General features: G+C 38.4%; 1 protein-coding gene across 7 annotated transcripts in view; it reads right to left on the minus strand.

The window, feature by feature from the left end:
* KIAA1217 (KIAA1217 ortholog) overlaps positions 1-27,215 on the minus strand; it is a 355,093-nt gene that overhangs the window by 238,052 nt on the left and 89,826 nt on the right. The window contains exon 2 of one of the 7 annotated variants that reach the window (XM_072925435.1): positions 13,627-13,747. The exons of the other annotated variants lie outside the window; for them this stretch is intronic. The gene's annotated coding sequence lies outside the window, so the exon portion shown is untranslated. The remainder of the gene's footprint in view (positions 1-13,626; positions 13,748-27,215) is intronic. 7 annotated transcript variants of the gene reach the window in all.

Below are 27,215 nucleotides of genomic sequence, written 5' to 3' on the forward strand. Positions count from 1 at the left end.
TCATTGCTGTATCACAGCAACACATCAAGAAAAGATAAGAAAATGTCTCATGTCTCTGCATTTAAGTTCACTCTATGTACACTTTAAAGCTCTGAAGCAGCGTTTAAGATAACACGTAACTTGGACTTGGAGTCTTAAAGAAAAGCACAGTGGATTGTGGAAGATATGTGGAGACTATTCAGGAAAGCCTGCACTGCAAAAGTGCAGCCAGCATCTCACCATGGCAGCTGCAAAAGGGTTTGGGACCAGTGGTGCAGGAGACCTGGCAAGGAGCTGGGATGCTAAAGGCACAGAGGAGAAGAAGTTAACTTGAATCCCCACCAAAGAGCAGAGCACCAAGACAGAAGTTGTGGGAAATCCTTCCCCTAGGAAAACCTCCTGCTGACCCTGGAGCAGATGCAAGGTCAGACCAAGCTGCTCAGGCTTTGAAAGCCTCCATGGATGAAGCCTACACAACCTCCCAGGGCAACCTGTGCCGCTGCTTCACCCTCCTTGGATGGAAAATATTTTTGGGATATCTACTCTGAATCTCCCTCATTCTGATTTCTGTCTGTTGTCTCCAGCCCCTCACCACACACAAGCAGCAGTCACCTCCTCACTGTGACCTGAAGGGCTGCAAGGTGCCCCAAGGAGCCTCTGACCCCATGTGAGCCAGCCCTGCTCCTGCAGCTTTCCCCAGGGCAGCTGCTGCAGCTCCAGAGCCTCCGGGGCGCTCTGCTCCTGGTGTGCCCGGGCTGGAGGCACCGAGCTGGGCAATGCCCGGGTGAGCTTTCGTGAGTGCTGAGTGGGGGCATGGATTCCTCCTCTCAGCCTCTCAGTCGTGTCCCTGCCTGGGGGATCTAGGACACTGCTGTCTCTGCATACACACAAACCACTCTTTCATTTGGACATTTGACTCCATCATTGCTGGAGTCAAATGTCCAAATTAAAAAGTTATGATTACGATTTTTTTTCATTTCAACTGGTGACCCAAGAAATAAGCATTTAATGGAGCTAGTATAATAATCAGCATGAAAACTTGAGGCAAGATGTAGAGAGAGGATGAGCAACTGAGCACTGCCCAGAAAAAGCTCTTTACACAGTGTTTTCAGCGGTATTTCGAGGCTAGACTGTAAATTCAAACATGTCAAAGAGGAAATGAATTTTATGCACTAAGGAAAAAAACATAAATCCTCTCATTAAGAGAACAAACTATTTGGTGTCCATTTTAAGTACATTGATTTAAGATTGCTGCTTTCCTTCTTTGGTCCAGCACCTGATAAAATGATGTTAGATGAGAGTCTTATGCATAGTCTAACTTAGCGAATCAGAGTTTAAAAAAGAACATCAATATCTTATGAACTACATATAAAATAAAACTGCACTTAAACTAATTTTACATTACAGTATGTCTATTTTTTTCTAAAATCAGATTTTCCATTGCATATTAGTGTATTTTCAGAAGGGTATTAGTCTCCTACTACACAGCTTATCCCGGGTTTAGATACCAGGTGACCAACAGATTGGCGTGTTTGTGGCTTTAGCTTTTCAGTGGATGGAACAGGTTTTTAAGCTGAAAGCGTGATTTGGATTGGACTGTCCAAACTTTCCTTTTTTATGCACTTGTTTTTGATTGTGAGACAAAAATTGTTATTGAGATGGAAATAGCTGTATCCCAGAACTCATAAAATGTGCAGGTTTTTGAAAAGTTTAAAATGGAACTCAAACATGTTAACTTAGATACAGCTTCTATACTATGTCGAATATTTTTTCATAGAACCACAAGAGAACCTTCCTTAAAACAGTAGTTCTCTATAGAATTTATTCAAGAGCTTTTCTTATTTTGCCAGCAGCATGGAAGCACAAGGGCTTTGAACACTTGTGTGTTCAGTGGTTAGACTCTGCAAGTTTTACAAATGCCATGTTGAACTATCTAGTATAAGAAGGTTTCAAAGCACACATTATATTGGTATATATCTGACATTAGTGAAAATGTGGTGAATATGATTATCATATCATAAAACTTTAAAGTTAAACAAAAATCAAACCAACAAACAAAAGAAACAAACAAATGAAAAAAGAAAAATTATTAAGAACAAATTGAAATTATTTACTTCTTTCTCACATTAAACTGCAAGCATGACACACATTGTCAAATTTCCTACCTTGGAATCAGCCGAAACAACCAGATGTGACTTAAAAACTGCATGCAAGATCCAAGGTTGATTAGGGCAAGAAGGAAGAGCATTATAGTCCTCTCACTCAGAGGGCTTTTGAACATTTGAACAACAAATCAATATATAACTATGTTGTTGCCTTTGTAAGTGTCAAGTTTTACATTACCCATACTTCACAGGGTAATTGCTGACTGCTTAAAAGCAAGACCTACTTTTCTCCTTCCTCCAAGTCAGACCCAGACCTGACCTTCAAAGCAAACCACGAAACATTAGGTGGCCCAAGCCTGTCAGTGTTTAGGAGGCATTTGGACAATGTTTTAACTTTTGGTGAGCCCTGAATTGGTCAGTCAGCTGAAACTGCATGATCATTGTTGGTCCCTCTCAATTGAAAATAGTCCACTCTATTCTACAAAGACACCAGTTTTCTTCCAGACTCTTAAATTCTGCAGTAAATTGAAAATCATGCAAGACTATATGTAAGATATTTTAAAAGGTAACAGAAAAATATTATTTTGAACACTGTCACTCATTTATTCTTATGAAACACGCACATTTGCACAAAAATACAGTGAAACAGAATTTGGATATAGTTTGTGGCATTCTACGCAGAATGCTGCACAAAACCTCTGTGGCTGTGGGATAACCACTTCTTGTTACTTCACATGCAACCCCTTTCACCAGGCCATTAGGATAACACTAAAAACAGAAACACTCTGCAAGCTTAGCACCACGGCTTGGCATGAACATTGCTGCTGTTCCACAGTGAGCTGGCACAGAGGCCATGCTGACAAAGCAGAGCAAGGCTCAGCCCCTACAAGCCGTGCCCAGGATTATGTTCCCCCACTAAACAGCTGCCTTCAATCACAAAGCCCACACTTCCTTTTTCAGCATTATTAATTGCCGTTTTCCTAGAGGCTTGACATAATCCACGTGGCTGCTCAGCAACATCTTACATAGATGGCCATTTAAACCCTTTTGCACAATAAATACCATATGGGAAGGTTGGGGAAACAGGTGATCTTCAGTTTGAACCAAACTAGTCCTATTTTGACTCCAATGCTCTGATGAAAACTGATGACACTGCTGGGGCAGAACAGGTGAGTCATGACACAGTGCCACTCCTGAAAATGCACAGTCAGACAGGAGCAAGTCAGGGATTGTCAACTTCCAGGCAAGGATTTGCAAGCAAGTGAAAGTTACTTGAGCTGGTACAGAAAGAACAGCAAACTTCCTGAGGTGTCCTGAAAGACAGAAGTAAAGCCCCTCATGGAGACTGATGCTTCCCCAGGATTATTTCATTAGCAGGACTCAAAACTTATAGAGTTTTGAGCTCTGTTCACTTTGAAGCTGTTTGCTTGATAGCTATAATTTCTAGACAGTATCATATCTGTCATATTTCAGAAATTCCAGGAGTAAAAATGCAATGCATGCATTATACAAAAATTAGAGTAAAAAGAATTTTCATCCAAATTGAATTAAATGTTTTTTGTTTACTAAGAGACTGAAGCTTCCTAAAAGATCACACCAGATAAAACTGAAAGAATTTTACCTACAGCAGACAAGCAAAACACAAAGGAGAGCAAGAAAGCAGATGTAACATGAAACATTTCAAGTCATGAAGAAAACATGAACTGTAAGTTAGCTGCAAGTGTTGAAACTACAGCAGGCTGTCAAAGAGCACAAATAACTTATTTTCCTTCATGGGTACATATGAAAAAGTAAAATTTCCAGACTTACAAAATCAAGTGCAGTATGGTATATATGGAATGAAATTTGCTATAACAAGTACTGAGGTTTTACTTGATGCAATCAGCTCAAATTGGTGGTCTGCCACATCTCCTGATCTTTCATAAGGTTTCTTTTAAAAAATCAGGACATCACCTGCTATTTCTTATGAAATCCTATGAAGTGCACAGAAATCTAAGATAATGACAAGCCCTAAATCAGTTAAAAGTGTCTGGATGACCCATTATCTTCTTCAGAAGTTTCACACAATGTCTGTATATTACCAAAAATTGCAGCTTACCTGTAGTCCAAGATGAAACCAAATTCTTATCTAATGGCTCAGTCACAACCCTGAGGTCAAATAAAGGCTTTCTTCCACTCTCCACAGCCTTTCAAGGGCCTTACAGAGTATGTCATGAGTGGTCACGCCGCGAGTCGCGTGTTCAGGGCACCCGGCTGGGGACACGCTCCCCCAGCACGCGCAGGCACGCTGTGTGCAGTGACAAATCTCAGCTTTCCCAGCACCTGAGTGAAGGGCTGCCATACTGCTGCAGCATGTTTGGCTGTTTTCTAAGGAATGAGGATGAAAAACTGACACAAGTCAAAACACCGCAAGTTTGCAAAATCTTGGTTTTCTGAACTGACCAAAGAGGAACAAAAACACAATCAAGAAGACAGATGCAGGAATTCTCCTCCCTATGCAGTGCCTCATGCTGGGCAGATTTAGAAAGGTGCCAAGAAAACATTTAATTGAAGGCTACAGTGCCCTGTGAGGTGCTGAGACAATCTCAGCAACCCTTCACATGGCTGCTAGCATGAGCTGAGACTTCTAAGGCTTCTGATTTACACAGTTAGGAGATCTTGAGCACCATCTGACACAGAGCCTGTATCAGAACCTTCTGATTTATTCCCACTAGGGTTGACTCGGGTCAGTCTTTAGATATATCAACTTCAACTCTAGCTTAGATCACAGGCAAAAAATACCTCATGTTTTTTCTACCAAAAATACTGGTATCTGATTTTAAGGACTCACAAATCTAATTAAGAATTGCTTGTTGTAAAATGGCATTAGGAATCCAAAATACAAATCCTAGAAAGGAATGTTTTAAGAAAAATTGAAATGAAAACATTTATTAACAAAGCAAAATATAACTTACAGTCTCCTTATTTTCCCCACTCTTAATCTTAGAAGCCAGCAGCTCTTACCAATACTGTTTATTGCTGAGGTATCGCAGAAGTCATACCTTTGGGCAAAACCTGCTTACATTACCCACACTCAAACATTTTAATAGGACAGGTACATCACCAAGGGGTTTCCCTTATTCTATGGTTTGTTCTGCAGATAAAATACATGTTGCTTTGAAATCAAACTGGTGATAAGGAGAAAATTTGGTTCTGGCCTGCAGCCTCTGTGACAAAGTCAGTTAGAAAAACAGGACAAGAATAGTAGGTCAGAACAGCATCAGTTCAAGCCTCCTCTGAGCACATGCAGCTGGTCTTAGAGTACACAAATCACAGAGGAATCAAAGCAGTAAAGTATAATCTGATGGCCAGTGTGATGCTGTGGAACACTCTTCTGCAGATGCCAAGCTCCTTCTTATTGTATAACAGAGCGATGCCAACTGAAAGACTAAGTTAAATAAGATCATCCAAATGTGACCACCACTGTCCCTAAGTTTGCTTGATCTTAGTCTTCCCATTAATAGCTGGGTTCTTCTAGCCTCATTTTAATCCCTGTCCTCTGTTTCTCTTGACAGAGACTGGAGAGAGTCACAGACACTCACAGATCCAGCCCAATACCCCTGCAGATCCTCAGATAAGAATAAGATCCGCAGAGGTTTGTTTAATTAACCCTTTCCTTGTGCCACCTGCCCCAAGGCTCATGGACTCTGTCACAGACACTCAGGGTAGATTTAAAAGTTGCTTATCCCTCAACTCCCAGTGACCTCAAAGGAATCTGCAAATACTTATTGTTTCTGACAGGCCATGTATTCAGATTGATAAACACAACCCTGTCAGACAACAAAAGAAGTTCTATTTTCATTTCAGTTAAAAGTAATGGGAAGCATTCAGCATTTCTTGGTGCCAATTTTAGGCACTTGAATTCTGAATTTCAGCAGAAACACTCATTAAGGTGATCTATAACGCCTTATCTTTTCCACCCAGACAGGTCTTTTGGTATCTGTCTTTAGATCTTTACCTCTTTAACATTTGTTTGTATTCAGACTAATCCTGTATTCAGTATCTCCCCTCCATCAGATGACTTACAAAGTCTAGCTTTGTCCTACCTGTATAAGAGACAATTTTTCAAATAAAAGCATCACTTTTATATTATCTGTGATGAAGAAATGACTACAGACACATGTAAAAGAATGCTTTATCTGAAAAATAAATAATCAACCTGAAATAGAAAAAGTAAACTCTGTTTTTACAAAAACCACCTTTCTCTTTCAATGTCATGAACAAATGATTTTTTTTCCAATGTGAAATAATTTTATTTAAATAAGGTGCTGCAGATATGCTTAATCAAAATATTTGCCAGAACGAGAGAGGCGTTCCCAGTGTGACTGCTTCAGTAAATTTGTGCACAATATGATAAATTCAGCTGAAGTCTATGAAAAAAAATTAAACAAAATAATTCAGAATATGATTATTAAATTTATTTTGAGTCTGAGTACCACTGCAGAATTCATCCCACTGCACTGACATTATCTAAAATCTGTGTGATTTTCTGCAGTTGCAGTATGGTATCCCAAAGTCATCTCAGAGGTACAAGAAAACGAAAAGTTAGGCAGTAACGTCCTTCTATCAGGATGTTAATGGAGTGTGAACTATATCAAATGAGAACAAGGAAGAACATTTGCTGCAAATTTTACTCAACAGCAGTTCAAGCTATCATACATCAGGAAATGAAAATAAGAGGTGAAGAGTACATATTTTATTATTTCAACAAGCTACTCTACTAATGGAATAAAAACCTTTCCACATAAAAAGGCATTAGACTATGCTGACCATACACTTTCTCTCTCCAAAGGAATGACTGGTGATACAGAGTTGTGTCTACTTCACTACCTACAAAATGAATTGTCAGTTGAAAACAACTAATATTCTTCTACTATATTTCACAGACTTGTTTTACAGCTTCTATTTTATGACTCACAGGTTAAAACGAAGTTCCTGCTGTATGTGAGAATCTTTTTTTTTCTATGACCTTGAACACTACAGGAGTTATGAGATTTTTTTGTCAAACTTTTATAACATCTGCAGCTACAATATATGTCTGTTCTACCTTTCAGGAATACAGATTGATGCAATTGATCTGCTTATCATATCAGTTTTAAGGCAGAAAAGAAAATATTCTTCAGAAAGAAAAAATAAAGGTAATAATAAGGAACGGGTGTTCAGATCTATCAACTCACAATGCAACATGTGTTATGTGCATGGGCTTTGGGCTAAGATTCACATGATCTTAAGTTCGTTGTTCAAAAGGCTGATGGAAATATTTCTGTATAACATGCAGTTGCTGAAATTTTTAAGTAAAGTAAAACTCTTACAGCTGTATAAATATTATGAAAGTATATACGTTACTCATATTTTTTTTTAATATACAGACTTTCAGACCACCAGAGGACTCTGAGTTCCTTCAGCTCTAGAGTCAGACCAACAGCATTTCACTCAGGGATGCAAATTCAAGTGTAAGTAACTCTTTACAAAGTGTTCTACTGCTACATAGTTTTTGCACCTCCATTCACGACAAATATGAATTAGCTTGTATGCAGACATGTTATGTAAAATTTAGATTAGGGACTACCACTATGGGGGAGCCCTACTCTTTGCATCAAAATCTTATAAGCAATTTGGCATTAATAGGGACACCTGAATATTATTCCTATTGCTCCCATATAGTGCCCGTCCACTTTGTAATGGATATAGTGCTTTTATCAACTTCTCTTCTTCTCACCCCCTTTGGTTTCTCTTCTTTCTGTCTCTCTGTCCTTTCCCACAAGGACCAAATTATCCTGTATTTTTCAAAGTAACCTAAACCTAGTATTGTCTACTGCCACTTGTTTCTCCCTCTGATCCCACTCCCCTTTGAATAGTGCACTCCATCTTCCCTTGAACAAGCCCAGGTCTTCTTCTCCACCTGTAGTAGTTGCTGTTCAACACAATACTGAAGAAAATGCCTGGCTCTGTGTACAGAGTTCATTCCCATTTTACTTGTTAAAGAGAGGAATTACATAAGAACACAGAAGTTAACTGAAAGAAAGCCTGAGTGATAAAACACTAAAATATGTGCTTGTGCCAGGCCACTTCATGAAGACATATAAAAAAGGCATGATTTAAAGCACAGCAATTGAATAAAAATAAAACCAAGCCACGAACCCAAAACCAGCCTAATAGGTCTCTCTTGTTCTCCTGCTCCAAAAGGCAGTATGAGGAAGAGAGCAATATGAGGAATAGAGTTTTCATGACATGAAAAACATTCTTCTAAGAAAAACTATGCCCTAAAAGGAAAACAGAACTCATGAATGGGAAAGGAAAAGATTATATGAGTCTCAGCAGTCCAATATAGGGAGTAAGTAAAGCAAAATCTTTGTAGTTAATGGACATTTTAAAAAGTATTAAAGTATTATGAAACAGAAATTAGAAACAACAGAAAGCTTCACTCTATACGTAATGATGCAAAGGAGTAAAAGCCATTGCATCAAAAAAACTAATGCAAAAGAAAAAAATTCCAAGCCATTTAGACTTTAAAAAAAATTAGCAAAAATAATTTACTGTCTGTTCCTCAAGCAACAAAGCAATATTAAGATACAAAGGGCATGAACTAAAACCTGATGCGCTGAACAAAGGAGCAAATACTGAAAGCAAGCATTTAATAACCTCTCCTAATCAGGCTTTAGGAGCTCTAGCATTTTGTGAAATGTTTGAAATATACACTGACCTACTTAGGATGGTTACAACTGATCTAAAAAGAAAAAAAAGGAAAAAAAAGCCTGAAGTCTAGGAGCTGCTCAGTAAAGCCAGCGCTTCCTACTCCATTTAGTGCTGTGATAACTTTGAAAAGTACCACTTTTCCCCACAAACACTATCTCACTGCTACACTCTAATAATCATTTGAGTTCTGAATTAATCTTAAATATCCTGTTTCTGGCAGAAATGTAATCACCCTCAGGCCAGAGAGTGCTGTGCTGTGAAAAGCTGACACCAGCATCGGGCAGCTCAGGGCTCACATCAGCCTGTCCCGCCACCTCTCCCTGCCAGCATAACCCAAAGGGGGCAGCTGCAGGTGCCAGCAGGCAAACTGGGCACCCCCAAAATCTGAAGGCAGTCCACATGCCTCCAAAGGTTGACCCATCCTGGCCTAAGTTATCAGACAGGCAAGAAGCCAACTCACAGGTTCCAGGTGTGCTCTCCAGCAGATTTGCCTCTTGTGCTGTCCTTGGGCGCTGCTCCCCAGTGACGCTGCCCTGTCCCCGCAGTGCGGAGCCCACCAGCCAGACCTGACGCTCTGGCCTGCTGCAGACCAGTCTAACACAGGGATTGTGGCATGTGCAGACAACTCACAAAAGCAGCAAAGCCAATTTTGAGCTCCACTGATTTCTATATTTTGCCTTTAGGTCAAGCCTGTGTCTCTAAAAATAAGTTTCTAACCTCAACCAGGTGAATGTTTCTATCAGTGGCACTGAAAAGAACACCCAATGTGTGTTACCTCAAATCCTGATGGAAATGAACCCAAAGCCATTCCAGCAATGTCAAAGAGGAATTTTAGAGGGCAACTGAAAGAATAAATATCCTAAAATCCTGCAGGACAGAAACCCACTGGGGATTCTGAAATTAAATAGGTAACACAGGAAAATAACTATAATCCACCATCTTCTGCAGTCAGAAATGAAGACACTTTCAAACACCTTCAAAACTAATATAGTGAAAGAAGTAGTTATCAGAGTACATATTTGGCCTTTCAAAACAATTCAATAATATTGTGGAGTCAATGAAAATTACTACAGCTCTATCAAGAAAGTAAACACTCCTGCCATCTTTCTGAGTAAATAATAGCAAAATAGTGGATTTGAAAGGACAAAATTACCTACAGTGTATTTTAACAGGAAGACAAAACTACAGGGATTCACCTCTGTGACTTAAGCAGAGGGGACAGGAGCTGGCTCTCCTGAGCTGGGTGCCTACAGATGCATGGGCTGCTGCTCTGCAGAGAAGACAAATCCAAAACACATTAGATCAAATGTGTTGGACTATTAGCTTGTTATTGCGATGAGAATCCAACATTTTGATTATCCACTGGAAGAAAAACCTCCAAACACGGCCTGGATAATTTGAGGACCATTTCTCATTTGACTCAAACACAGTAAACCATAATTTATTCTCTTCAAATATATCTAAGCATTTTTTAACTGATGGACTTCCTTTACTGCAGCACCATTAAAGTCTGGAGTACAGGCTGCATCCACTTGACTATTTAATGCCTGTCTAGGTATCACCATATACAATAGCATATAGACTGCTGGCTTCATAGCAACACAGTTCATTTAATTTTGCTTTATACTGAGAAATTTCAGGCACAAGACTGAAGATACCAATATCCTAAATATTTTTTTGATCATGAGCTTTGGAAGGTGGGACTATAAGTTACCACATGTGTGCACAGGCAGTGCCTGGCTCCCAGGTTAATCACACAGCAGCTCCAGCACAAGGCAGACTCAGGCAGTAGGGTTTGGTTTATGCTCAGTGCTAGGAAAACAAAGGTAAGGAACAAGCAAAGGAAGAAGAGAAATTCCCAAGCCAGCTGTTCCTCAGTTCCCAAAGAGCTGTTGAGGCCTTGCACTGAAGCAGCAGGAGGCTCTACCAGCCCTGGCAAGCTCCTAGAAGGGACCCCTGAATAAAACAGTCAAGGACATTTCTATTGTAACATCATTAAAATCCCTGGGCTGTGGTATGGGTTGTTTCTATATATGGGCACAGAATGCAATAAAGAAGAACATTAATTAACTATTCGACATGTGAGTGATTGTGCTGCCAGGCAGTGAAGGCTTTAAAGCTTCCCTACAACAATCCTCTAACTTCCTAGAGCAAGTTTTACCCAGGCATTTCCTCTCTTGAACCTGAAACCAGCTTCAGGACCTGCTATAGGGTTAGTAACGAGGTGTGCTTTCACATGGTGGTGAAGTTCCAGCCAAGACTAGGGTGGGTTTTATATTGCACATTCTCTGAATGCTGAAGGTTGACTATTTGTTCCAGAGATATTATCCTTTCTATTTGACTGTAAATTATGGGGAAAAGAAGAGGAGAATGGAACTGTCAAGACTTACAGGTCAGTAGCTGTGTGAAAGCAGATCCTTAGCCCCTGCACAAAGCTTGACCCATTAAAACACCTACTTTTTAAATGTGTGATTGGTATGAGTAGACTATAACTGAAAATGTTTTTGCACACATTTACTGAGTTTTCATTTAATATGTCTTTCAATGGTTGAATAAGCAAGATGTCAAGTTGCACATAAAAATAATAAAATCACTTATGTGTAATGTTTTTCAGCCACTAAAAAATATTCTTCCTGGTTCTACCTAACGTTTCTCCAATTTTCTCCCCTTTTCAAATTCCTGGGAGCAAAATCAGTAAAAATTTGTGTAATAACAACCTGATCTTGTGAGACACAGAGCTCCACAGTATATGATAAAACCTACCAGTGTAAGCTTGTTTAAGTTCATCTGGAAATGAAAGCACTGGGAGAATACAAAACCCTACATCTTTTTCACTCGTAGCCAAATATTTAGCTTTTCTAACTTAAAACAAACATTATTCCAGTAGACTTAAGCAAAGTATCAATAAAATAAGGTAGGTACCTTATGACAGAGGGATGTGTTTTGATAGCAACTCGCCAGCTCCTTGTACAGATTCAATTAGACTATCTGCATTTTACCAAATGGTTTGGAGCCTCTAAATTAAGATGATAAAAATGTTTATATGGAAATACTTTGATATGATTTAATTCAACCTGGGGTTTGGTTTTTTTTTTTTTTCAGTTGCTGGGACAGCACAACTTATGGAGGCAGCCATGGCCTCCCTCCCATTGCATGAATGAAATTTTTGAATTTACTACAAAGGATGGGGCAAGGGAGAATCCCTGGGAAAAGAGAGTGACTGGGAGTAAACAGCTGCTGCCAGAACAAATAATCCTGGCTGCAGGGTACCTGATGCCTGTGGAGGGCCGTCCCATGCCCAGGGTGGGAGCCCAGCCCCAGGCACAGCGGCTGGGGCAGCCCCAAACCCCATTCCTGGCTCTGCTGCCAAGCTGCTCTGTCAGCTCAGACCCTTGGACTTACAGCGTTTCTCCACTGGAAAAGGAGTGCCTAGACATTTCTCAAATACCTACCAAAGCAAGCAGAGGTTTGGCTTGTTTTATAATTAGCAGCTCTTTGAAGCCTTTCTGAGATCTGGAATGTGGAAAGTGAGACCAGTGGCCTAAACCTTGCAACTTAAGTTGCCAAAACCATGTAAACACACACATACATACATACATACATATATATATATATATATGTGTGTGTGTGTGTGTGTGTGTGTGTGTATAAATATGTATATATATACATATATATATGTGTATATGTGTATATATATACATATATATATATATATATATCATGCTATTTATCTCATTTGCTGCCATGCGTACATACATTTAAAAAATACTCTTTGTACACATACACAGATTTTGTGCAAGGCAACTCAGTCTTTGACTAACTTATTTACAGCCATATCTCAAACAGAATTAACTGAGTAAAGCCATGTTTAAAAAATGCAATGTACATGTCTTGCACATTAGGAGGGATATTTTAACACAACTGTTTGTCTTGATCACTCTCCTCTACATTCAATTAGCAAATATTTTTGTTTTACAGGAATATTCTATAAAGCCGATTTAAATATTTTTCTCATTGACTTGGATAAATATGGGAAAATGTAAAGCACTGGAGAAGGCCAATTGATATACAATAACTGCTGAGATTTTACATCAGACAGGAAATGTAAATAAGGAAAAATGGCATAATTGTTAGATCACAGCTGCCAATAATTCACAAATATTAACAGTTCAAAATGGAATAATGTTTGGTAGAAATTTTTTGGGTCTATAGTGACTGCTTTTAAGATACTGCAAAGAGTTTTAAATCCTGTTCTCCATGGAAAACTTTGTAACTCTCAGCAGAATCTTTACTGCCTTCTAGTATTTCTGTCAGAATATTTATTAATCATGATAATATTCATAATACACAGAAGCTTACTATTTTTAACTCTCAGTAATACTATTCATGTAGTTTGGCTTTCTTCAATCATTATGTTTCTCCAATTCTATATTTTTTTCTCATCCCAACATCATAAAGTGCCTGCTTTCCTGGAATGTTAAATCAAATGCTTATCTATGTTTATTATGAATGACATCCCAGACATTTGTTTCCCTGCTTGCTGGTCTTTGTGAGATTTTACAGTGACACTTTACAGATGTCACTTTAAAGTGACACTTTATAGACAAGCAAACATGACATGCCTATTCAGCAAGTTTTCCAGTAATTTTCATTTGTTTTAAATTTTTTATTTTTTAAAATCATATTCCTTTTTTCTGTTTTTTGTACCATGTTCCTATTTTTGAAATGTGTTGAATTAGACACAACAATTGCAAGTGGCCCATAAAATTACTGAGATAAGAGTGAATAGCTTTGCAGCTAGAGTTACCTCTTTCATTAGGAGACCAAATGAAGAAATTAATTCACATTAAGCTTTCAAGAAAGAAGAGAGATAGGTATTGCAACATCCACCTTCTGTCTCAGCAAAAGTGAACCAGGGAGAAACAAACCTGATAGTAGGGAAAAAACAGAGGTAAAAAGGTATAAGAACAAATATTCAGAACAACTATGTATGCTCATTGTCTTCTCTCAGGGTAACAAACTAGAGACATACAACTTTCTCTTACTATTGTAGTGGTGTTGAGATATTTTTTATTTATTTGAAGAGAAACTCCTGATTTAATTTTAAGTCCCAGACAGGAAAGGATCACTAAACCAAACACTTATAAAGGCTGCTGCTGACAGCAGCTCTGTCTTAAGAAGAATTTGGCACCTTTAGTTCTCAAGACTATGTCACATTTTCATTTGACTTATGGAGGTCATCTTAACACCACTCAGTTTTGTCGGTGCTTGATCTTGTCATGAAGGCAGTGTATCACAAAGTGAAATCTGTGCAGACCTTTGCACAGGGTTGCTGCTTAGTTATAATGCAAGGCATTGTAACTAATAGTCCAGGAAATCTCCCTTGCATCCTCTGGTACTTGTCCATCAGTATCCAAGGCAAATACTTAGTGGTATTCTAATGTAAAGGTCACATTATTAATTTTTTTCTTTTTGGTTATGGAAAATCCAAGATAGGAATCTCAGAATCCTTCTCATTCTATTTTTATAACATACATAATAAGTATATTGCAGTCTCAGTGATTGCAGGATCATTTATTCTGAAAATATGAATAAGCACAGTATCTGGATACAAGGGATAAAAAGTATTGACTGTTTTTTTCTGACAAATATCAAAATAGAAAGAAAGCAGAATAACATTCTTTAAATATGACATGGCCACTATCATTTGCATAGCAATATAAAGTTGTGCAACGTTTATGATTTTATATGGATCTTCTCCTGGCTAATGTGCAAGCTTATTGCTTACCAACATTATATAAAAGTTCTTTGATTTAACATTCATTAAAAAAAGCCAAGACAAATTAAAACTCAAAAATAAAAAAAAGTTTTTTCACCAGTATTCCTACTATTATTTCATAGGATTTTCAAGATGGGAACTGACCCTTTTTTACCTCTTTTACATAGGGTCAGTTACAGAACTGATATTTTAATTCAGTACTAGGAAGGAGACCAAGATTGAACCTGTCAACAATATCAATGCCACCTTATTTCACATTCTATAAATGGAAACACCAAGAAATAATTTAATTCACTAACCCATACACAACAACAATGCTGGAATGAACCAGAAGATTTTTTCTCTAGAAAGTAACCCAGAAAATAAATTTCACCAAATCAAAATCTCAAACAATTTGGTTGCCTATAGTGAACCCCTCACCAGTTACTTTGAGGCAGCATTGCCACAGATTGCCTCATTTCTGGGTTCAGTCACAAGAATTCAAAAGAAAAAGTCACTAGATCCTGCCCCTAAAAATGAAGCTTTGTATTTCTTCAGACTCTGCATCACCACACTTTTGGTACATTAATGCAGAGGGGAAGCATTGCTTCACTCTCTGTTGAATTACTGACACATTTGTCAGAAAAATGCACCCTTGGTGGGCAGGACATGGCCTCTAAGTGCCCTACAACTCAGTGTTCAAGTGGGAAGAAGTTCTTTAACCCAACAAACAAATATATATTCCTGCACAGCAATCATAGACTCCTAAAAGAATATATTGTGTTCTAACCAAAAAAAAAAAAAAAAAAAAAAAAAAAAAAAAAATTAAAAGAAAATTTGCAGTAGCAGCGCTTTTTGCTCTTTGTATTGCCCATTTTGAGAATTTCTCCATGGTAACTTGCTCTTCTTCTCTCGGTCAATATGATACATCCTGTCTCAATTCAGCAGATGTTTCCTCTTATTCTTTTCTCTAAGATTCATTATTTATTCTACATTAATGTGTACTGCATTCCATCTGCCATCTGCTAACCTAGGCACATAAAATATCCAAATCCTTTTATGCTCGTCTGCAAGGTCCCTCAAAACTTAGTGCTTCTCCTACCCGAGCTCATCCGGCTTTTAGAGATAAATCCTGGAGGCGCTGCCCAGGATGGGAGGCCCTGTGCCTGCAGGCAATCAAACGTGCTCGCGCTCGCCCCAAGGACAACTCATCATTTCCAAGGGTTCCAAACCTGCCCACTAAGGACAGCATCACTCTCGTGCTCACCTTCATTACTTTGCAGACAAAATGAAATGGAGCAGCACAGCCGTGAGAAACACTCATATGTGTCAGAACCACCAATACAATAGGAATACGAATAGCATTAATGTCTAGATGGATAGTGCACATGAACATTTCTAGCTTATTTTAAAAACCTCTCACGTCGTGTCTTGTCTGGATTATATAGGCTGGAGTGAGAACTTGACATGAGATAAAGGAATGGACTTGTACTCTGATAATTATTTAAATCTAAAATATAGAAGCAGTCCTGGCAACAGAGAAGAGCATAGAAAGATTCTTCCACTGATTTCTAAGCACCTTAATCACTTAATTCCTAATGAACTTAATTTAGAGTAGGGTTGAAATTCTCTCTGGAAAAGAAACATTTTACCAAAATCTCACTTCCAGTGTAATCCACTTCCACCTTAATTACTGTATTCATGAAGTGACATTAAAGATAAACCACACTCCTCTGCATTCCCCTATTAGATAGCGAAACCTAGACATAAATGGCAGATGATCATCTCATCAGCAGCTATTCTAATTTCTGGCTTTCCCCCTGCAGGCTTCCCTGCATTTCAACAGCTGCCTCTGCCATTTGCACCCAGAACATCTGGATACCAATTTGAGGTGAATTCTGTTGTGATTATTCATATTTCTGGACTTTCAGGGGAGGGAAGTGGGCCAATACTGATGACACCTCCGTGTTGTGTTTGTTCCAAATGTTAGCTAGGAAGACAACTGCACAGAGAGAGGGCTTCCAGAAACCTTGCACTAACTTTGATTTCATCAGGTTTATTAATGAGCTTCCCCTGCAACTTGTCATTTCATAAGGTCTAACTCTGAATGCAGGAATTCCTTCAAGGCCAAGCAGTACTTTCTTCTTAGAAAAGACAACCCCACAACTACCAGCTACTTCTTGCCACACCTTCAGAGCACCTCTGGTCAATGTGTGGCACTAAACAGCAGCATGCTCCAGAGCTCTGTGAAATCCAACATAACAAGAAGTTATCACCCCCTGCTACTACAATTAGAGTTACTTAATGCTTCTCTCAAGAGCATCAAGTGAGAGAGACTGGTCAGTGAGTTCATTTGATGAAGAGAAACATGCTACTCATCGAGAAACTACTGCTTTCCTACCATCCCAGTGTCAGCAGGACCACGAATTGGAAGGAAAGTGCAGCCTTTGAGTAGACCAGGGACCTCTCACCACTCACAGTTCCTCAGGTACAAACTCCGCTTTTGGAGCCACAATTGCATAACACTTAGTAGCAGGGAGAAAAACTCCACAGAAGTGTTTCTCCAGAGCAATCACAGGCAATAGGTCAATAATCCTCAATAATTCTGGCAAAACACTGTGTTTGGATTTAGTGCAAAAAACCCCAGCTGTGCATTGTGTCAAAGACTAAGGAATCAGAGCAAGTTCCAAATCTTACACTTTTACTTTGCATGAGACTCTGTTATGTACTTGGTCAAGCAGAACCCAGATTCACAACACAAAAACCAGGAAAAAAGAAATGGCACTAAATAAACCCTAGTATAAGAGGGGAAGTTTTGATATTAAAGGCCACAACTGTCTTAAGTGTGAAAATATATCTTTTCATGTGAGACAAGATTTATTTCATAAGCAATCAGGAATAAAAACCTGAATAAAGACATGTAACAGACAGGTATGGCAGTCTGCAGAACTTTCTGTCATCAGCCACAGCACTTTGTCTCTTTCCAAACAGAACCCAGGGAAAAGTCATCTATCTATCAACATTCCAGAGTAATCTATTAAACAATGAGATCAAGACAAGCACCCATATTTCTTTTCTTCACTGAATGCTCCACCTTAGTTGAAGATGCCTTGGATGAAATAAAAGTTTGAAGTTTGTCATATTAAACTACATCTTAGCACAGGCCATACAGAATGACTGATTAAATTAATACTTAATTCCAGGACATGCTATTGACCTGTGCACATATTCAGAAAACGAGCATAGTGTAGAAAAAATTGCTTCTCATTACATAATATTGTAATTTTCTAAAAATTGAGTCTTAATAGAGGAATGAAACATTACCTTCTCTTTCTCCACTAGATGAAAATTAAACCTTCAATTTTACCCAGGTACCTGAATTAGTGTATCTACAATTTTGCGCCATGCAGGTTAAAGTAATCATCAAAACTAAACAAAGACACAACATGTTTGTCCCAAGAAAAAAGCCATCCAATTATGTTTTGCGGCCATACACTTGCTTCCATGCTGTCATCCTTGCCTGTGTTGCTGGCTGGGGATGTGGTCATTGCCCAGAATTAAAGTAACCTTGCAGGAAGAAAAAAAGGGTCTGTGTAGGACTGTCTCTCTCATCATCTTAGAGCTGTCTGGTCCAAAACAGCTATTCTTTAATCAGAGATGCATAACTGGTTTTAACATACCTCCCCACCCACCCAATGTTTTATCTCAGCAGACATCTTCTGGCATGTGACCCTCATTCCTCTTCTTGCCAAAAGCAATCCTTACACCCCCGCTGCCCACCCCCACCCTGAACACTTGCATTTACAGACACTCATGATTTATGTTAGAGGTAGAACACCTGAGTAGAAAATGAAACATTTATAGATTACTCCTGAAAAACTTCAGATAGAAGCAAAAATACCTTCACCTCTCAGCATAGCAAACAACCACCAACACCTGTTCCAAGAATTAGAGCCAAACTGGTTTTGTTTTTTAACACATAGTTCGAATACAGTTTCTACAGCTCAAGATAAATGTTTTGGCAATACAAAGAATTTTGAGGGAAGCTTCATAGAAGCTGGAAGTGTTTGTTGACATGGAAAGTACAGAGAAAATTACTCACATATCACCTACAACCTGCACTTTATCCATGGAGCACAGGTTTCCCAGAGGCTCTTTACTCCATCAACCAAAATGCAGAAACACAAATAAAATTTTATAGAGGTTCTAACAGGACTTGAAATATCTGATTTAAATAGTCAAATTATTTCCAAATAAATAATAAATGGAAAGAAACATTTTAGAGGGAGAAATGGTGGCTTTGGGGCACAAAATAAATGAAGGCACAGCAGCTGGTAGGTGTACACAAGAGACAGAGGGAGGCTGAAGTATAAGACATGGTAGAGAATTCTACACAGAGTCAGTAGGAGCATGACTTTTCCAGACACTTCAAAGACCAGAACAGATTTTCCTCCAGTTTGGAAGAGCTTGAATACATGACTCAGTTAAAGCCTGGCTCCTGCTTCCATGAAACTTCAGCGATAGAAGTTGAACACTGCCATGCCACAAGGCTGGTAAGCTGCAAGGGAGGCCCAGGGCTCAGCCTGCACTGCTCTTCCCAGCCTGGAAAGCAAAGCCAGAGGCAGACACAAGTTGTACTTCAACCTCTGTCATCACAAAAAGGGAGACAGTTGCAAAACGATACAAGTTTAGAACCCTAAAATGAGAAAGTAGCCCATAGTTACAGTGCACATGCCAAGGGATTGATCTGATCATCAGATGAATCTGGGGTGGAACCTCTCCAATGGAATGGGCAGAACAGTACCACCAGTAGCTGTGGAACAGCAATGGCTCAGCACCATCAGGAGACAACCACTTGTTAATCAGAAAAAAATATTTTCTTCCTCCTAAAAGAAGCAATTGCTATCTTTTGCTATGGAACAGGCATGATAGGATATTAGACAAGTTAAAGCTAAGCTAATGTAGTTGCAGAACATTTATGGGTTTATTTCTATGCCAAAAAAACATAAAAGAAGGTTGCTAAAGCAGCGTTATCTCTGCTGAGCTCTTGGGTAATTGTACACCTCTGCTTTGCCTCTTGCACATTGCCTGCTGCAGGGTAGGTTAGGCAGGTGTTTGTACTACTGAATGCAACACAGAGCCATAAAACAGGCACACAGGGAACCTGAACCAATTTTGCCATGGGACAGTTAACTTCAATATGCCTTGAATTTTTATGATTTTTAATAATATAACCTTAAAGTTGCATTAGTACAATTTCCTGCTTTGAAATACCTAGTCATTTTACACAACTTAGCATGTCTTCTTGTAAACATCATAATTTTTATCATTCCTTGGCCAACCCATCCTTCCCAGCCTTCAAGCATCAACATCTAACAATGTGCCCTATATTTGACAGGCTGCTTTTGTTTCTTATTCAGATGTATTATTTCATAAGCATTTAGCCCCAAGACACCATCTCAGCCACATATCCATTTACTTATGGTCTACATGAACCTGTAAGGCCTTGCCTGGCATGAAAAGGAACACAGCAATTGCTTCACATACATTCAGTGCTTGCAAGAAGCACTCACCGATTTCTTTAATTTCTTTAGCCTGATCCACAACTTGCACCAAACATTTCAGATGGGCTGAGACTAGAGTTGTTATAATCAATGTCATACATTTTAAAGGGTTGTATCATACTTACGGACATAGATTGCAATCTATGATTATAATTTCACAGGATAAAAAAGTGAATTTCTAATAGATGTTTCCTTCTAGGTTAGACATTGAAAAAAATAACACCTGGGCATCACAAACTTGCGTTTACAAATGTACTTAGGGGCTTTTCAGAAGCTTTACTGAAATGTAAACAAATGAAGATCTTTTCTTCTTCATCATCTTATTCTGATTTGGAAACTTCTCACCTTAAGCAGAAATCTCTCACCTTGAGTAGAACAGATCCATTACTATACACATGAATGCAGACTAGGGCCGTAACACAAGTGGATTTTTTTTTATGTTTATACATAATTTTCAGGGTAAAAAAAAAAGAATGAAAGAGCAAGGAACAACCCAGCCATGATACACCTGCAATTGGAAGAGTACAGGGTAAAAATAATTTATAATTTTATCACCAAATCTCTCACCAACACATTAACATCCTTCTAGTCTAAAAACCTGCCTTTTACATTGTCATGATTCATCAGAAGAAATAGGCAATTGTGTAGGAGATGGGGTAGCAAGGACATAGCTGTCACTCTACTCATCCATGAGAGTTTAATACATTTTCTCATTTGCTTGTTGTCCACCAGCTCACAGACATTGCCATGACCTGCTACAAGAAAGCAGAGCAGCTCTAGAGGCGTCCTTAGTTCATCACATAGGTATCCTATCAGAAAAGGCACAGCATGCTCCAGAACCATTAATAGCAGCATTTGTCCAGCTAGATTAAGCACAGAATTAAGTACAGAAGTTACTCCAGAGTAAGTTCAAGTTTACAGTACAGTATGTGTGTGTGTGTATAAATATATATAAAAATGTATGTATAAATATCTCTGTTTATGTACTGCCTTTTCCAAAGCACACTTCACAGAGTATTAATATCTATTCATTGTTATAAATCATTGGATTAGAATGCAATGACATGCAAACAGGGCAAGAGAAGGGTATTTTTATAAGGAAAAATATGTCCTTTTGGAAACATTGCCCTTTTGGGTGTAACATTTTTCATAAACAGCAAACAGAGACTCTTTGGAAGAGCTCACTCAAATGAGATTTAATAGGGTGGAGTTACCTATCATGGATAACACAAAAAAGCACAACGTGGCAAAGAAGAAACACTTTGTAAGAAACACTAAACGGTTTACTCAGCTGTATTATGATACTAACACAACCTAACAGCCCTTTTTCATGCACACTGCATCCACACCTTGCTCCACATTATTACAGCCTTCATCCTCCTAGTCCCCCTCACTCCCTCACTGTGGAAACACCTCATCAAGAAATGTGTGGCAGCACATCTTCTCCTATTTCTTGGGGCACACCACTGCCATCTTCAAATACTTTTACTTGCCTCATTATGACCTGCCTCTTTAAAATAAAGAGGCAAGTCATAATGACTTGTTAGTTCCAGAGACAGAGGCACAAGGGGGAACTCAGAGATGAGCACCCCAGCCCTATCTCCCAGCCCTGGTAGGGGCTGTCCCTGGCTCTCACCTCAGCAGCCGATTTCAGGGGGAAATGCTCCTGCCCTGAGCCAAGGCCAAACACAGCTGGGCCATGGGAGATGATTTTTTGCAGGCCTGGGAAGGGAGGGAAGATGCTGTAGGTGTGCTGACCAGGAGCTAACTTTTTTGCAGCAGAGGCTCTGGAGGTCACCTCAAAGTGGATCAAAAGCACCAACTGGATCTACACTATCTAGATGGCTTTCCTCCAATTTTCGTAACTTGTTCAGCTGGTTTTGTCCACATGCAATCATTACTTATTTATTATATATAGATTGTCAAATATGGAGCCTTTGAGGAGGAAAAAAAAGAGTTTGTGGTACTGACTGACCTACATTCCTATGAATAAAGTTTATCTTTCTTTCAAGTTGGTTGTACTTGGAAGAAATACCACAAAGTATACTGTGTTTGGGGAAATAAATCCAACTGATTCTCTATTCCCATACAGCTGGTATTTTTTTCTGAGTTTGTTTTTTTTTTTTACATAGGCATTTTATTATTTTCAATGTAGTTTTGAACTGGAGTACATTATCTGCTGAGGAATTAATTTCATAATTTGAATTTAAATAATCTAATAGATCTGGAGAATAAATAAATAATGCTGGATATAATTTAGGGTAGCCAAAGAAAAAAGTCTGCATCAGGACCAGCAAAGCAGAATGATCCCATGCCATTGCTGTCCTGCTGGGACAGGAACTGAATCTCCATCCACAATTACAATGCTCTGATGCTGCTGGTGCCTCTTTTGTAGCCTGTCAATAAAGCTAGGAGCTCCTGGCCTGTGACATTAAAAATATCCCTGTCCTGAAACAAATAACTTAATTCTTTGACTTTCTGAAATGCAGAAGCAGGAGGTTTACTCTTAATTAGACACCTTTAGTACCACAAGAGTCTGTCCAAAGATTGACTCAATAGATGCTATTTTTGAAAGCATCAGGATAGAAATTCAGAATACTAACATAATAGTCTTGTTTACTAAATTCTGGTATACAGTTTGTGGAGTGGACTTTTTTTCTCTGGTTTACTTTTTTTTATATTTTGAAATACTAAAATATTTCTTAGACATAATTCATTTGTACCCTCTTCTACCAGTAATTTATCCTACTTATATCATTCTTGAAAGGTTCTTCAGACACGTGTCTGGTGTCAACAATATCCAAAGGAGGATAAGACAACACTTAAGAAATCAAAACTTTAACATCATTGCAGACTCCAGATACTCACTAATAAGATTGCATAGGACAAACCTGGTTTTCTCTAACATCCAATTGTGTTTACACTGTAAATTTTACCTGGAAGGCCAGTGTGAGAAAATCCATCTATTCATTTGGTTTTTACTGCACATATCAAGTGAGTTTCAAAGTGGCAATAATGCTACTGAATATTTACTATTTTTATTTTCCTTAACTAAGGTATTAAAAACAGAGGCAAGTTAACTCCTTCTACACCTTCTATAGTAATTTAGTTATCATTGTGCTTCAAGCTGCCTTTTTTTTGTTAGCCTAACTTTATTATTCCCTTATTATTATTATTTTAAACCTCTCCCCTATTCTTCCTCTGCCACTTTTAATCCTTTTTCCCTTTTTCCCTCTCTATCACAATTCTTGCACCCTAATTTCTCACTTCAACAGAAATTAAATTGTTTCCTAAAAATACAGTCCTCTCCTAAGCCTTTTTGACCCAGGCTACTATGCAAAATAAAAAAGAAACAAATTCATTGAACAAAACTTGATCACCTATCTTTGATCTGGCCTCTCTTTGTTTGGAGAGGGACAAAAATCTTGCAAACCACATCTCTACAAATAAAATCTATTTTACTTACCTTTTTGTCAGAGTGATAGTCTGACATGTTATCTAGCTAAAAAAAATAGTTGAGAAACAGATTCTAGTTTTGCTCATACATAACTTCCCAATAAAATTTAAATGATAGCTTTTTAAACTTAGTATTATTCATAAAAAGTAAGCATATACAACTGGTAAAACATAAATCTTAGCAGGAAAATAATTTTTGCAATTCTTGATTAAAGATGATGAAATTTTGTTGCCAAGACTTTAGCAAATCAGTAAAATCATCATATTGTTCACAGATCCCTAGGGAGAAATACATACCCTAAGTGTGATTTGCACATCAGGGTCAAGTATTTCAACTAATACATTATCAGTTCAGATGGGCACAATATCTAAGTATCATCAACATTTGATGCCTCAAACTGTTTCCTTTGGTGATAGGTATATTTGCCTACATTGCAAAGGTTTCATGATTGAAATAGAAATGTTATGGCAATCTTACTCCCAACTAAAATTATTTTAGTGAATCACAAAATAAGTAACTGATTCCACTACACTCATTGCTAGCTGCTGGAAAAGCATAGAGGCACACACATTTCATTTGTTTCTCTCTTTGATGTTAGTTTTAGTATCTGTGAGCATCAGTGCAGGAAAAAAAGAAGCATCTGCAGAGCAGGAATGCCCGATCTGTGCTGCTGCTTTTCTTCTTGACTTCTCCCATTCTAAAAGAAATGTGCCAGCACCGCTCACTCCTTTACTTGTCATGGCCCGGGCAAGGAAGGCTGAGTGAGGCTGCCCTTCCATGGCAACAAAATAGTTAATAGGAAGGTGCAAATCGTTTTCCTGGACACTCTCAATGTACACTGGGAAGAAGGGTGGACACAAGCCAAAACAAACTGAGTGTAATTCAATTTATGTCAATGCACCAGTGCTGATATTCACTCCATTGAAAATCTCTTTTTCCCATCTGCCATTTTCCCCTTTCCCTTCCTTCCCACATATACATATGGTAACACTCCCAAGGCTAAGCTAAAAGACATAACCAACCACTTCCTTGATAAACATCAGAGAAACAAGGAATATCAACTCAGAAATGTAGCCAAGATGTGCCTCACTTGACTATCTCCTACATAAAAAAATTAGGAATCAAGGAAAGATCCCGCAAGCCTTGAAGACAAGAGATCACAAAGGGGAAAGCAATGGGAAGGGGACAGCAGCCTGAAAAGGAAGAGTTGCTGGCACCTTCACATGGCATTTAGTAGATAAAGCCAGTGATTTAACAAAGGAAATGTTTAATGGAAGTCTGGAGTTGAAGGAAAGACTGGAGGTGGCACTTAATGCCATAGTCTAGCTGACATGGTGCTGTTCAGTCATAGGTTGGACTCAATGATCTCAGTATTTTTCCTAATTAATTCTGTGATCCTTTAAAAAAAAAAAAAAAAAACTATAGATAGAACCAGTTGAAGCAGTCAGTTATTTCAGTTTTGAATAAGGTATGAGTGATGACCAATAATTTATTGATGAGACAGGGAAATCCACAAAGTCATCACATGTTAAGAGCTCTCCTGAGAGCTCAGAAATAGCAGAAAGAAAGTGTCAAAAAATAAAACATGAAGGTGAAAATTAAAACCTACTCAAGCTGTACAACAGGCTTATTATTCATTATTCAGAACTACATAATCTCCTAGGTACTAAAACCCAACAGGTGACTTCTTATTTAATGTTTCCAGGAAAAGTTCCCTGTGCGTTAACCTTAATTATACACATATATGCTTATAGCAGACAGGCATCTGCTGATCAGCTGTGCTCCAAGACATGTAGGCTCCAGCAAACAGCTTAGATCTTTTAAAAACACTGACAAGTAAGATGCGGCCAACACTGCAGCAGTGGCAGAAATGGTGGAAGCACATGTATGCCCTTTACACTTTCAACTACTGGATAAACATTTTTTAAAAAGCAAGAACTGTCTTGGAAACAGGAACTGGGCAGATAAATACTTCAATCCCTGCCTTCAAGCCTGGCTCCACCTTTATTTGTTCCATGACTGTTGAATTCTTGGCTGCAGGGTGACTCAAAGAGTGGACATGGCTTACACCTTCTCTCTCCTTCAGCTGAGATGCTCACACAAGATGAGCAGGCTGACACTCCTCTCTCCTCTGAGGAATTTGTGCTCCTTACACAACTGACACACCTAAGGCAAGCAGGCAGGATTTTCCATTCCATGTCTCCAGAGATGCAGATCTCCAAAGGCTACCCAGGCAATGCAAGTGGTTCTGCTGGACTGGATGGGAGAGGATCACACTCCTGGAAAAGCCATCTAAAATTTCGGTGGGGCAGTGCCGAGATGAGACACCTGAAGAAAAGGCTGGAAGCCATCCCAAAGGCTGCCCATGCAGTCCCAGGAGAGCTAAGTGACAACAGCTGCATCACCCATATCTTAAGCTTCAGTTATTTTAACATCTGGAACAGATGTTAGTGTTACTTATTCCTGCTCACTCAAAATTAATGTGCGCTATATCGTAATGCTCTTGAGGGGAAATCAACTTTTTTGATATTTATTATTAAACATGGAATAAAGCTGAGAGTCTCTGAACTACTTTAGCCACAGAAACTGACTGCTTGCATTCTTTTCTATGTCTCTAAGAATACTAATTAGAAATCCCATAAACATAAAACATTGAGGGCTTTTTTTCTTTTCAATGCAGATTTTGGACCGAGTTTTCAGAGAAAAAACATACAATTAGTTAATTAAACAAAGATGTTTTTAATTTCTACTGAGACTGAGATAGATAATTACCAAATGCAGTGAAAAGAGGCAAGTAAAATTGTTTAAATTTCCATATCCCTATCACCCCACCAAAAAAATATCCCTTCATTTTAGTAGTAGACATAACCTGTAACAGGACTAATGAGGCAAGGCACTCATATCAAAATAACAGTCCTTGCCTTCATACTTGAATTTCAGTTTTTGTGTTGAATATGAGTCAATGTCAATAGACAGCTATAGAATAGATACTATTCTTAAACAATCAAAAAACCACTACCTAAATGAGCAAGAAAGACAAGAAAACACTTTCCAAAATTCTCATTTTTCACCTTTTTAAACATGCTTAGGTGTGTAAGTACCCAAGAAGAAAGCAGCCTTGTTTTCAATTACTCTTAATATTTGTTTTAGAAAATACCTTAAAAACCTCCTCAACCTACAAATATGTAAATGAATAGTCCTGTTAAATCTGCATGAATTAGAAATGTGAATGATGGCTGAATGACAAAAAAAAAATCCAGGAAGAATTTTCCCCATGCAGTGGCATGCATTGAGTTACATTATCTGCAGTCTATTCAAAGCAAACCACAGAAAAGGAAAGATAAGTTTTATCCAAATTACAACTAAAACCAGGCTTTTACTAAAAAATATTGATACAGAATAAAATGAGTCCTGGCTTCATCTCCTTTACTTTGCTGGTAGACTTTCTACACCTAATGCAAGTGAAAAGTCACTGCAGGTTCACTGAGCCTCAGGAATTGCATTGATAAGCCCACTGCAGAATGTTAATATATTTTATTTCTGTTTTATTAATTTTATACTGCAATCTTTTATGTCTACTTACATTTGTTTACAAATGATTTTCAAATTTGAAGCTA

Source organism: Taeniopygia guttata, chromosome 2 (assembly GCF_048771995.1).
Source record: "Taeniopygia guttata chromosome 2, bTaeGut7.mat, whole genome shotgun sequence".
NCBI classification, from domain to species: Eukaryota; Metazoa; Chordata; class Aves; order Passeriformes; family Estrildidae; genus Taeniopygia; species Taeniopygia guttata.